Below are 13,019 nucleotides of genomic sequence, written 5' to 3'. Positions count from 1 at the left end.
TTCAACAACAAACTATCGCCAAAAACTAGCCAAGTTTATAAAGTTTAATTTTGGCTATACAAAATCTCATCCAAACCCGCAAATAATATTACTATCAAATAGGTTCACTACAATTGATCTTCAGACTAATTTAGTAGGTATGTTTTTTCGCGTTTTTCTCTTACGTCATTGTGTTTACATAATATATCAAAATAATTAAAACACAATTAATTTTATGAAACAAATTAAGCCTTACCTTAACCCTAAACTCTATCGTCTAACAGACACCCATAATAGTAGCAGGAATTCTGGGCATAAGTCGCCGCGTTACACGGCGCGACTTAGCTCAGAATTTTTTTATTTGGGCATTAAGGTCGACCGGTTAAACGGGCACTTACTCCATATCAATTAAAAATATATATATAAATTTCTGATCCAATTTTAACTATTCTAAAAAAATTTCAACAAGTTATGGCAAAATTTATAACATAATGTAGTTGTTCCATATAGGGTTTAGCATGTTAGCTTACATCAACCATTATAATAGATAATAGCACACATACATCACTTTTACTAATTGCAATGATCACGAAGGAGGAACTTGATTGTGTAAAGGAAGTGGATGGTACCTGTGTTTCCTGATTCTCTGTATAACTACATTGAGATGAATATGATTATTTTACAATGAATAAAGAAAAAAAATTGTACTAAATAATTAGTAATATGTGATATTGGGAACTTACTAGTACAGTAACTCTTCTACTGCGTTCTACCCTTGAAGGACCAGCGACCAAATTCATCCTTTCTGCTGGGCATGAAGTTCATATCTTTGTAAATTTGGAGGTTAGTATGTATATATCTCTAACACCTCAATCTCTTCGACATCAAACGTACATTATAGAAATTCTGTTGCAGCTTGTGCATACAGAACTTCACAAACTTCATCATCCTCAACTTCCGACGAAATGAGATCGGGAAGGATTTTGGGAATATAAAGTATTAGCAATAAAGTCGCCCGTTAAATGTGCGACTATAAATCGCCCGTTAAACGGGAGATTTAATCTTAGATTCTCAGTCCAATCATCACGCCGTCGGATTCTTGACATTCTAGTCAAAGCATAAGGTTCCTGCCATTTAACGGGCGACTTTGCCTTTTTTTTTAAAATTTTTTTTTAAACATGCTTAAGCTCTTAATATAATTTATAATCATGCTTAGTCTTAAAATTTTCCCTTATAGATAATAGAAAGATCAGACGTGTGAAAAATAAAAAGAAATTCTCAGAGAGCTACCGATAATATTTTTTTGACGTTAAACAAAAAAAAATAAAAAAAAAATGATTGGTGACTACAGTTATTTAAAAAGTCAATCAGTGATGGGATTATAGAAAGCTGAAGAAAAGTAGAATAAATATATTTAAAGTCAACCAGTAACAACTGATGTAAATTACAATAAAAACAGGAGAGAGAGAGAGAGAGAGAGCAACTAAGGTAATTTCCTACAAAGTGCCGATTGTCACTCAATATGTTACTCTAGCACAAAGGTGTTGACTTGAATGTCGTAATGAATAAGGGCTCGGTAATAGTTAAATTTTGTTTATTTAGTATTTATTTGAAATTATTTTCTTACTATTTATTAAAATACTTTTTAGAATAATATTTTTTTTAAATAATGGAAAAGCAGCGGTGTATCAAATGAAGCTTTTTGTTTTCGTATTGAACAAATTTTTTACTGATTTACTTTTCGGATTGTAATTATAATTTTTATTTGGCTACTGTTTTTTATATCTTGACCAATCATCGTAACAACCAGTCACCTCCACCATCGACTACCATAGCTTGTCGTCAACGGCCACTATCGACTACGACCCACAGCTAGCCATTACTATCGCAAGCAAATCCCTCACCCGCCCACCATCATCATAGTCGTCTAGCCGCCATAATTATTTAACTTTACATTACATTTATTTTACTTGAAGCAAAAAAAAAAAAAAAAATTTATGCATTTTCTTTTACACTCAAACATTTCATATGCACTAATCTCAATCAAAAATTACCAACCTTAGATCCTAAACTAGAATAAGGGAATATCAATAAACAAAAAACGATCGTATATAATTATAGTGCTTCATATAATATAATATGATGATTAAACTTCATAAGCTGTAGGAATTTCTCTTCCGTACGTGAAATGCTGCTAATTATATATAATTATTTTTAATCACTATTATCTCATTCTCTAATTATATTTTAATCGTTTAATTTTATCTATAACAACTTAATTAAATTATCACAAGGTAATGCAGGCTGGAACCTTTATGTTTAGTTCTTTAGTGCTTATAGTTTCTTTTATTCCAGTTCACATCGCCATTTGTACTCTTCATCGACCACCACGCAGCTCTCGATTCCCCTCTGTTTTACGTAAGATAAATAGAACCAAAATTGATGCAAATCATTGTATATTCAGTCCAAATTTTAGCAGTCTCCTGGCATCTCCCCCGCTTAGGAGAAAAATCAAGAGGTAGCATTCTCCTCCATGCTACATAAGCGCTTCAGGTAGATGTCGGGTGACACCGCAGCTATATTTTCTTTAATCCCCGCGACGCTACATGAGCGCTTAGGGGTATTCGGTATCTGTTTAAAAGATCACAATTTGCTTTCCCCCAGGTACAGAGCAGCGTACAGGTACTTATTTTTCGTCCCCCTCACGCTACATGAGCGCTCTGAAGATTACCCACCTCGTCGCAAGCGTCGCACCGATTTCCCTCCCCAAATGCTACGTGAGCGCATAGGGAGGTTTGCCGGCTCGTCGCAAGCGTCGTGAGAAGGATTTAAGTTAGAAATTTATACCTTCGCAAGTGGACCGGCGATGGAGTTGACATGTATATTGAGGCGAGGAAAACACTTACATATTGACAAGTAATTACAATCAAGAACTCAATTGCTTAAGATACAAAATTTACTTATAAATGAATTTAAATAATTTAAATAATAGTTTGGCGATTCATTAAGACTTCGGCTTCGTTTAGGACGGCTTTTTAAATGTTTCTTAAAGCAACTTTTTTGTACAAAAATTTAATTTTTGTAATAAAAAGTTGTTTTAAGAAGTAGGAAGAAAGTCGTCCCAAACGAAACATTTATTTGAGATGGCTTTCTTATTACCTCTTAAAATAATTTTGTACTAAAAAATGTTTTAGAAAGCAATAAAAAAATTGTTCACAACGAAGCAGAAATATTTTAGAAAAAATACAAATAATAAGACAACGTATAAGAAATAGCAAATAAAAAATATTCAATATGTTTTAGGGTTCGTTTGGGACGGCTTTTTTATTGTTTTCTAAAACGGAGTTTTAGTACAATTTTTTTTATTTTTGTACTAAACGGATTTTTGTACTAAAACTCCATTTTAGAAAGCAATAAAAAAGCCGTCCCAAACAAAGCCTTAAATATCATCATCAATTTATATGGCCAATCTTAATGCATTGGAAAGAAATCCAAAATCTTCTTGCTATAAAATCAAATGTGCCCATTATAAAAATTTTGATAGGATTAATCGATTAAGTCATTAAAAATTGTTTTGAACGGCACGAATCTTGAAACGTAATTAAATTGAGAACTTCTAAATCCAAAATCAGAATTATTTAAGCTCTAACTTAGAAAATTCATATTTGAATTCAACGTCTAGATGAGGCAAATTCATCGACACCAAAAAGGACACGATCTGAATCTAAAAAATCTTATATCGAACACTTTAAGCAAATCAAAAACTTTGGATTATTAATCGTACAACCAAATGATCTCCAAATCTCTCATATTTATAGTGAAATTGAACGTCTCGACAATACAAATCCAACAAACCCTAATGACATGTATGTAAATCTTATTTTTAATATTATAGATATACTACTTAATCAAAGAATTGTTAAGCCTCAAAGAAAAAAACTATTTTATTTTATTTCACTTATTGCTTTTTCTTTTTATTATGATAAGTAATCATTCATCAATTCATAATAGTATTTTATTAGTTTATAAGGCTTTCTAAAGTTGTAAAACCTTGGGAAAAAATTTATAAATAGGACATTGCTTTGTAATTTTTAATTTATTAAATAAAAATTATTTTTTATAAGGATTATTATGTGTGCATGAAATTAATTACTTCTGAATTTATTAAATAAAAATTACTTTTGAATTGTTTACACATACTTTTTGATGGATTTGATCCATAGGGTTAGCCCTCCAACGCTTTGCAAGATGCCTCCTGTATCGTCATTTCAAATAAAAAAATTTGTTATGAAATACAAATCATATTGTAGTAATACAACTATATAATATTAATAAGCTACGATTATCGCACTAGAATTTATAAGGATTATTATGTGTGCATGAAATTAATTACTTCTGAATTTATTAAATAAAAATTACTTTTGAATTGTTTACACATACTTTTTGATGGATTTGATCCATAGGGTTAGCCCTCCAACGCTTTGCATGATGCCTCCTGCATCGTCATTTCAAATACGTGTAGGCTTCATTAGTTAAGATTTTATTTGGGATGATTTTCATACTATTTTTTAAAGTAGTTTTTTAGTATTGAAATTTTAATTTTTGAACTAGAAAGCCGCTTTAAGAAATAGTAGGAAAGCCGTCCCAAATGAAGCCTAAGACTTTTGAGACTAAGGCTTTGTTTGGAACAACTTTCTTACTGCTTCTTAAAACAGCTTTCTAGTACAATAATTTTAATTTTTATAATAAAAAGTTGCTTTAAGAAGCAATGAAAAAGCTGTCCCAAATGAAGCCTAAAGCTTGGTTTGGAACAATTTTTTTTATGCTTCTTAAAACAATTTTCTTAGTACAAAAATCTTAACTTTTGTAATAAAAAGCTGCTTTAAGAAGCATAAGAAAGTCAATCCAAAAATGAAGCCTAAGGTTTTGTTTGGGACTACCTTTTAAGTGTTTCTTAAAGCAGCTTTTTAGTAAAAAATGAACTTTTTTATAAGAAAGCTGCTTTAAGAAGTAATAAAAAAGCCATCCCATATAAAGCCTAAATTATAAAGCTTTCCCTTCTTATTTTCTCATGCAATCATGGAGAAGGCCCTTTGGCCGGAAAAATTATTGCGTCCTCCCACCTGACGTAGAGATGCGTCCTCCCAGAGCTAAAATTGCACTAAAAAGCAAGAAATACCAAGCAAATACCGAGCAATACCAAACAATAACGAAGAATATCATCATGTGAATACCAATACCGAGTTATACCGAGCAATACCGAGCAATACAAAAAAATACCTAGTTTTTCCTAGAGAAAACTCGGTATGTGCTCGGTATTGCTCGGTATTGCTCGGTATAGCTCGGTATAACTCGGTATTGGTATTCACATGATGATATTCCTCGTTATTACCAAATAATACCTAGCAATACCGAGCAAAAACTTAGTTTTTTTGCGGTGGGAGGACGCATCTCTACGTCAGGTGGGAGGACGCAATAATTTTTCCTTTGGCCGAGAGCCCCAAATTCAAGTGCTATAAAAAAACTTGTGAATAATAGAGAATTGTCTCTAGTTCAAATGAAGGCTATAACAATACTAGATTTTACTTGAGAACCCCATGGCTAACGACTTCAAAGGAGCACGAGATTAGGATTTTTATAGGAAATTTGTTAAGGTGTTGGTATGAAATGATAATAGAAGGATAGAGAAATATTTATACATCAATTAATATCTTGGTTTAAATCAAACCATTAGAATTATCCCTCACAAATATGATAAAGGGCTAAAAGAGTTATCCAATTCCCGCATAAGTCTAGCTAGCAGTGTCAATTTGGGTCAACGAGTCGGGTTTAGGTTGAACCCGAGTTGACCCAGCCATAAACGGGTTGACACTAATCCGACCCGAATTTACAAATGGGTCAGGATTGTTAACTCGGACTCGACCTGTGCGGGTTATCGGGTAAACTCGAACCAACACGACTCGCGAGCGGTATCCTCATTTGCATTATGCGAACTCTCGGACGCTGTCGCTGGCAGCAGAACAAAGCATTGAACTTAAGCAGGCGCCGTCGCCGACGGCAGCACGAACTCGAAGGCAGCGGCAGCTAGAACTCAAAGGCAGCAACAACTTAGAGCCTGGAGTCAGCGGCACTGCGGTAGTTTGAAGCCTCAAACTCAACTAGTGCCATCGTCGTCGGCGTCCCGAAGCCTCGAACTCATCCTCGACTGGAGACAATACATGACGCCTTACGCTTGACGGGATTGACATTTGATGCCTGACAGCTGATGTCTGATGCCTGACTTGAACACGATTGACATTTGACAGAATGACCGGACAAACGGGTCAATGCGGGTTGATTTCGGGTTTTTGGGTCAACCCGAACCCTACCCAATTTTACAAACAAGTTGAAATTACAAACCCGAACCCGACCCGAGTGACAAACGGGTTTACCCGAACCCATAATTTTTTGGGTAAGGTTTCAAGTCGTGTCAGATTTTGATACCCTTAAGTGTGGCCACCAACACTTTATTCTCGTAATAAAATATAATAAATTTAGCATGCCCACGTCAATTCTTTTTTACTTGATTATTGTAAGGACATATAGCCTTCTTACATAAACAAAAGAGAGGACAAAAGGGTTCAATCAAATGAGTGGAGGAGAGTGAAGAAGTGCTTATCATGTATAACTATCACTTCCACTAAGTGATGGTCGACCATCTAAGGTTAAAATTGATTATATGATTTTATTTTAATTTAATTAATCAATTTTTGATTAACAGTGCAAAATATTCCCTCAAGATTTGGAAGTTTGTATTTGAAATATTATCTTAGACAATCATCAGCATTTAGCGCACATACATAAAATTAAAATCCTAATTATTTGAGTTTATTCTATTCCTTGCCATAGTTCATTAACTATAGTTTCCACCTTAGTTTAAGCCACAGAGATTGATCCAATCTACCTCAATTGACTACTTGTGCCACATCATTCTCTTTTAATGGGTGGGCCAGTCATGACCCCTAAGATTATAAACTTATTACTATAAGACCCATCCCATATGGGATTATCTTACTTTGTTACATATTCTTTATGTATAATGGAGTATTTTATGTGCACATATAAATAATTGTTTTTACAAAAGTAGAGTTCAAGAAAAGTGACATAATGATGTTGAAATGAAATCATAAGATTGATGTTCATCAATCTATTGACTTAAGGATGAACCAAAATGGCCAACACCACTCTAATATAAATACATGTTTAGATACATTAGTTGAGTCATGTCCTAGCTCAGCGAATCTATCAACTATATGTGTATTTATTTGATGCTAATGATAAACTTTAATGAGTTTAAACACTTGCTTAGAAAGTCAATAAAAGCGCACACCTTGATATTATTGACCTAGGGCATAATGCTACTTCATATTGATGATTGGAGCATGATAAATTATAGGGTGTGATATTTAACTTTAAGGATCAAACTTTGGATTACACAAGCTTATGTAGCCAATTATTAATCCTACACACTAACAAAATAAAGTCATTTGAACTAGGTGAGATTGCTCTATCTCATAATTGAAATATCAACACTCATAAGAGGAGAACCTACAAGATACATTACTGATGTATAGTTGATATAGGTTTGGTTATATTGTTAAGGTCTAGTTGCTTCTAATGGTAAATATAATATGATGACAAAGATGTAAAAAAATATTCCAATGAAATATTGAGATTATATATATATATATATATAAGTAAAGAGCACAAAATCAATTAGAAAATATAAGATTAATTATTCTAATCACAAAGTACAATCTACCAACAATAAACTACTCCCTTGTTTGTCATCATAATAACTAAATAGAGATACTAAAGAGAAACACATACATCACAAAGCACAAAAGTAAAACCAATACAAACACAAAGATGAAAATACAAATCAAACTAAAAGTATGAAGGATCCTTATCAGGTGGAGGTGGTGATTGTTTTTGGAAGAATTAGTGGATTGAAGCAAATTACTCCCCAAACCAAGCTATGTCATTGTTGTGTTGTCGCTGTTGTTGTGCTACATAGTTGTCAAAGCAAGCCATATCATTGTCAAGTTGTTGTTGCTGCTCTACTATGTATGTGTCAAATTGAGCTTCCCATTAGTCAAACATCTGAACTAGCTGTTTGGGTTGAAAAGTGATTTTAAAAAGTTTAATCTTCTTTGTAGAATTTAAAATTGACCTTAAATTTTAATTTTGAAATCAAGCATCCCATCATAAAAGGTATACCACCTCGAGGGGTGGAAATAAGATTTTAAAATGGGGTTCATATTTAGAGTTGCAAATTTCATCTAAAATATCGTAGTCAAATTTAAGAAAGAATCACATATGGCCCCAAAGGGTCATAGTATGGTTCGATTGAATATCTAACTTCGATAATCTAGATGAATTATTGTTAATCTCATATTCAAAATTTTTTCGACAAATGATATATCTCTCCAAAAGAAGAAAATATCATTCATTATCAATTGTTCAAGCATGACGATAACGATCATCGTTGATTTTGACTTTTCCAAAGAAAATTAATTGAATTTTGATAATTGATTTTTGAAAAGTTGATGCAGGTTCTAAATCTCCTATGAGCGTAAGCCCTTGTAGTTAATTACATCATAATGAGGCTGAATTTCCTACGAATACTCTTGATTAAAATTACGATAGAAATTCTATTTAGAGTTTTTAAGGATTGGAATCAAAGAAGTTGAATTTGGAATCTCAATTCAGACTAAATCAAGTTAGAGCACTTATTTTTGGAGTCAACGGAGGAGAGGTAGGAGATACTTAAAGATTCTAAAATAATTCAGAAGTGTCCCAACCTAATCTAAGTGTTGGGTTTTTAATTTTGGATTAGAAAAATCTTTAATTTGAGTTGAATAAATTATTAAAAATTTGGGATTATATTCCCGGAAGTTGGGGACTTATGATTCAAAATATACCCTGGACCTTAAATCTAAATTATGCATTAGACTATAGTAGCTTGAACCTAACTAATACAATATAAAATTTTAACTTACCCTAGCTTAGATTTTGGAGCTAATTAACAACCTAGGTGATTTAAAATCCATGAGTATGATCATTCTTATGAAAGAGTGGTAGAGATATATTATAAAAGTTTTTGAGAATTGGGACCAAAGTCTAGAGCAGATCCTAATTGGTACCTTAACTTATGTTAGGTGAGAATGCTTGAATCAAATGTAATTAAAATTTTAGACTCTTTTAAATTTATTTCTAATATAATACATGCTAATTGACTCGATTAAATACATAAAATATTAATGAAGCAATTTTAAAAAGATTTGAAAATCATTTTTCCTTGGAGATTGCATAACATCCTCTTGACAAATTTGTACCCTCAAAGGCCAGGTGGTCTACCAGAATCCACAGGCGGGGATGTGCCTTATAAGAAGGAGAAGTAAATTTATATGATTATGAAAAATCTAGGTGGTCCTGATATTACTTCTTAGATTGTTAGAGTTTCTATGTTATCTTAAAAAATTTATTTAAATTTAAATAGAAAAAGTTTGTTAGCATACCATCAAGAGCCTCCGTATATCTAGGCTAAAATAAAAACATCATGTAAATCACTTAAAAACTAAGAAAAAATAGGCAACCCTAGTTGCAATCACATTAAATCAAACACATCAATAAATCAAATCAATTAATAAATATTCATAGGCAAACTGTGTGTTTATTACAACTCAGAAATTATATAAATTAAAAGTGGCCATGCACCATTAACCACAAACCCAGATTCTAATCCTAAGACAGATGCAAGTGACTTTTAATGGGTTACTCTCTTTCTTCAACCATTTATCATTCTCCTCTTTGGGCTCCTTGTATTTATTGTATCTTGATACCCATAGTGAAAAAGAAAACTCTTCCCCTGAAGGGTAGGTTTTTCTTTTTTACCTTGGGTAGTGAAATGATCCAAATTTGGCTTTAAAGTGAAAAAGGACCCTCTATTTAAGGATATCCTTTCTTCTTTGAAATCAAACTTTGGATACTTGTATCCCAACTCAAAGACACTTTCATAACTCTTAACTTTTAAACAAATTACATTGATATTGGAAAGAAAAAATCTTTACTCTTCTATAAGGTTATTCTAAGCATTTAGAAATAAAACACATCCCAAACAATTTAAATATATGTAGTAAAGTAAATAATACTTGGAAACACTCTTATTTATTTAAGGCTAAGCAGCTGAAGCACATGTAGTAATTATAATAATTATTAATTTAGCCCCCCCCCCTTTATTGCCCTACACGAGCGTGGCCACCTATAAAAAACTCAGTGAGCAACCAGATAAGTCCTAGCCTAAGGGTAAACTATCTTCCATCAAATAAATTCATAGATTATAGTTAAATTAAATAAACACTAACATCAATTAAATTTCAATCACAGCATGTAATGAAAACTCAGAAAACTCGTCACATAATAGTAAAAAGTAAACACTAGCCTAGCCTAGACTAGAGTTAGTTGTCCTAGTAAACCATCTAAAGTGTGTGAGGTTGGCTGCGTGGCTTGGATATATCATAGATTGGATAGATTGTTAAATTTATCTATTGTTTAGATTTGTTGAGGGTTGAAGGAAAAATTTATGGTTGATATTAAATTTTAATGTATTAAGGTATATTTTAAAATGTATTTTAAAGGTCATTTGGTTAATGAATTTAATTAATTAGAGATTAAAAGACCATTGAATTTTAATTAATTTGATCAATTGCTAATTTTAAGTATTAAATTAATTTAGATTTTCCACCAACTGGTTCATTACATTGTCACAATGGGTTAGAGGAACCAAGCCTCCTTAGGACACTTAGCCCTGCAACTCAAGGTAGTCCAGCCTACAAATCAGGTTGATGTAGTTGAATTAAGGGTTTTAATTTAATTAAGTAATTAAGATTCATTTAATTTCAAGGTTTTACACTCCATTGGATCTGTTCGTGGTGTTGTAGTAGTAGGCTTAAGGGACCAAGCCTCCTTATGACATTTAGCCTTGCAGCTCAAGGTAATCCATCATAAAATCTACATCTTTAGAGTGTATGTTGTGTATTAAAATATTGTTAGATTGATTTTATTAATTAAGTTAGAGTTTTCAGAGATTTTAACCAATTATTGAATTTTTGGAATTATTTAAATTATTTTGATGTGTTACTAAAGGGGTTAAAGTTGACTTTTAAATTTAAAGTGATTTCTAGAATTTTAGTATTTTCTTAAATACTAGATCTTAAGATGAGTCATTAGACTCAGAGTTTTCTTAATTTAGAATTTTCTATATCAAGTTAGAATTTTTTGAAGTTTTGAACTACGATTGACCAGGGAGTTGACTTTTTGACTTTGACTAAATTTGGAGAGTTGTCATTTTTTAAAAATACTAGATTTTAATTAGAGTTAAATGGCTTTGAGTTTGGCCAATTTAAAATTTTCTTGAATTACTTATAATTTTTCAAATTTGGGGCATTTTTTTTCTAATTATTTAATTAAAGGGGACTTTAAGATTTTGATCCAAATCAATCCCAAACTCCTTAAAATCACCCCAAAGATAAAAAATTACCTAATGGGATATTTCTAAGTGTTTAGAGATTTTTAGAATTTTTTAATAATTTTAATTAATTGAATAAATTAATTATTAACTTTCCTTAAAAAATAAATTAAAATTAAAATTAAATTAAAGGTCATCTGATAGGGCTTTTACTTTTTATTGATTAAGGGCTCAAGTATGAATATTTTTCTATATTATTTGGAATTTTTGGATTCAAATTGGATTTATTGTGAATTTTTGAAGTTCTAGGCTTAATTAAGGATTAACTTAGGATTAATCATATTCTTAGCTTAGTGACCCTTAAAATCAACAAACTTCTAGTCTCGGATAGGTAGCATTACTAAGTTCAAGGTCCCAAAGTTTTGTTTCTATCAAATGCATGATTGGATTCCTATAATTTCTCTAAAATCCTAAGTCTAGTCCTTAGGTGTCTCTAGGTTAAATGGATTTGAAATCATAGTCAATAACCCAACAAAACACATCATAGATATCCACAACATACAAATGCACAAGGAGCATGTGACCTAAATCTAGGTATATTGAAGAAAGTAGATTTCGCCAATACTTAAGTCAAACCATAACCTAAGCATTGTGAAATCCACCTACAAACAAATCTCCTAACTAATATTATTAGGATGTGATGGTAAGGAGAGCACCCACCATCACCTTCAACCACCAAAGTCAAATGCTATTGGCAAGAGCTAAGCAACCATTGAATATACTAATGAAGAAATATACATGCAATTAACTTAGACTAGCTTTTGACTTAACTAACTCAGCTCTACATACACTTAAGCTTTGATTTAAAATTTTAATCAACAAGATTAATAAACAAAACACCAAGATTAAAGCTCAATAAAAGGTTAATTATGGTTAATTAGAATTTAGATTAATATAAGATCAAATAGTTTTAAAATAAAACTCAAAGTAATTTGAAAATTTTACTAAAAATAGAGGGGAACATGCCACAATATATTGCTAAGCTTCAAAATATTTAATTTTTATAATCATTAAAAGGTTGATTAAGAATTCTATATCAATTTAATGCAAAGATCCAAAATCCATAACTCACATTGACTTGATTTTAATTTTAAGTAAAAGGACATAAAATTCTAAAAAAATATGGGTTTATTTGTAAAATTTGGTTAAAAATATAATTAATATTAATTTTTAAAGTTTTTGTTAAGAAAAAGGTTTTAAAACTAATAAAATTAATTAAACTAAGTGCTAATGGTGATGGCGGGCTACGGCGTGCTACGTGGCAACATCTTGAGCATCGAAACGATACCGTTATAATGGGCAGTCCTTATGGAATAATCTTGATTGTTGGATCAATTATGTGTTAACAGAGAGGTGATGATTGCCAATGATTACCTTGTGGCTGTTGACCTCGATTTTTGTTCGAGTGCCCTCGAGGGCCTTTGATCGATTTAATTAAGCTCCGTCAAGTCCAATTCGAGCTCGAATCAGC

The sequence above is a fragment of the Dendrobium catenatum genome, unplaced genomic scaffold (genome assembly GCF_001605985.2).
Source record: "Dendrobium catenatum unplaced genomic scaffold, ASM160598v2 fragScaff_scaffold_621, whole genome shotgun sequence".
In the NCBI taxonomy this organism is placed as follows: Eukaryota; Viridiplantae; Streptophyta; class Magnoliopsida; order Asparagales; family Orchidaceae; genus Dendrobium; species Dendrobium catenatum.
This window is presented reverse-complemented; position numbering follows the sequence as displayed.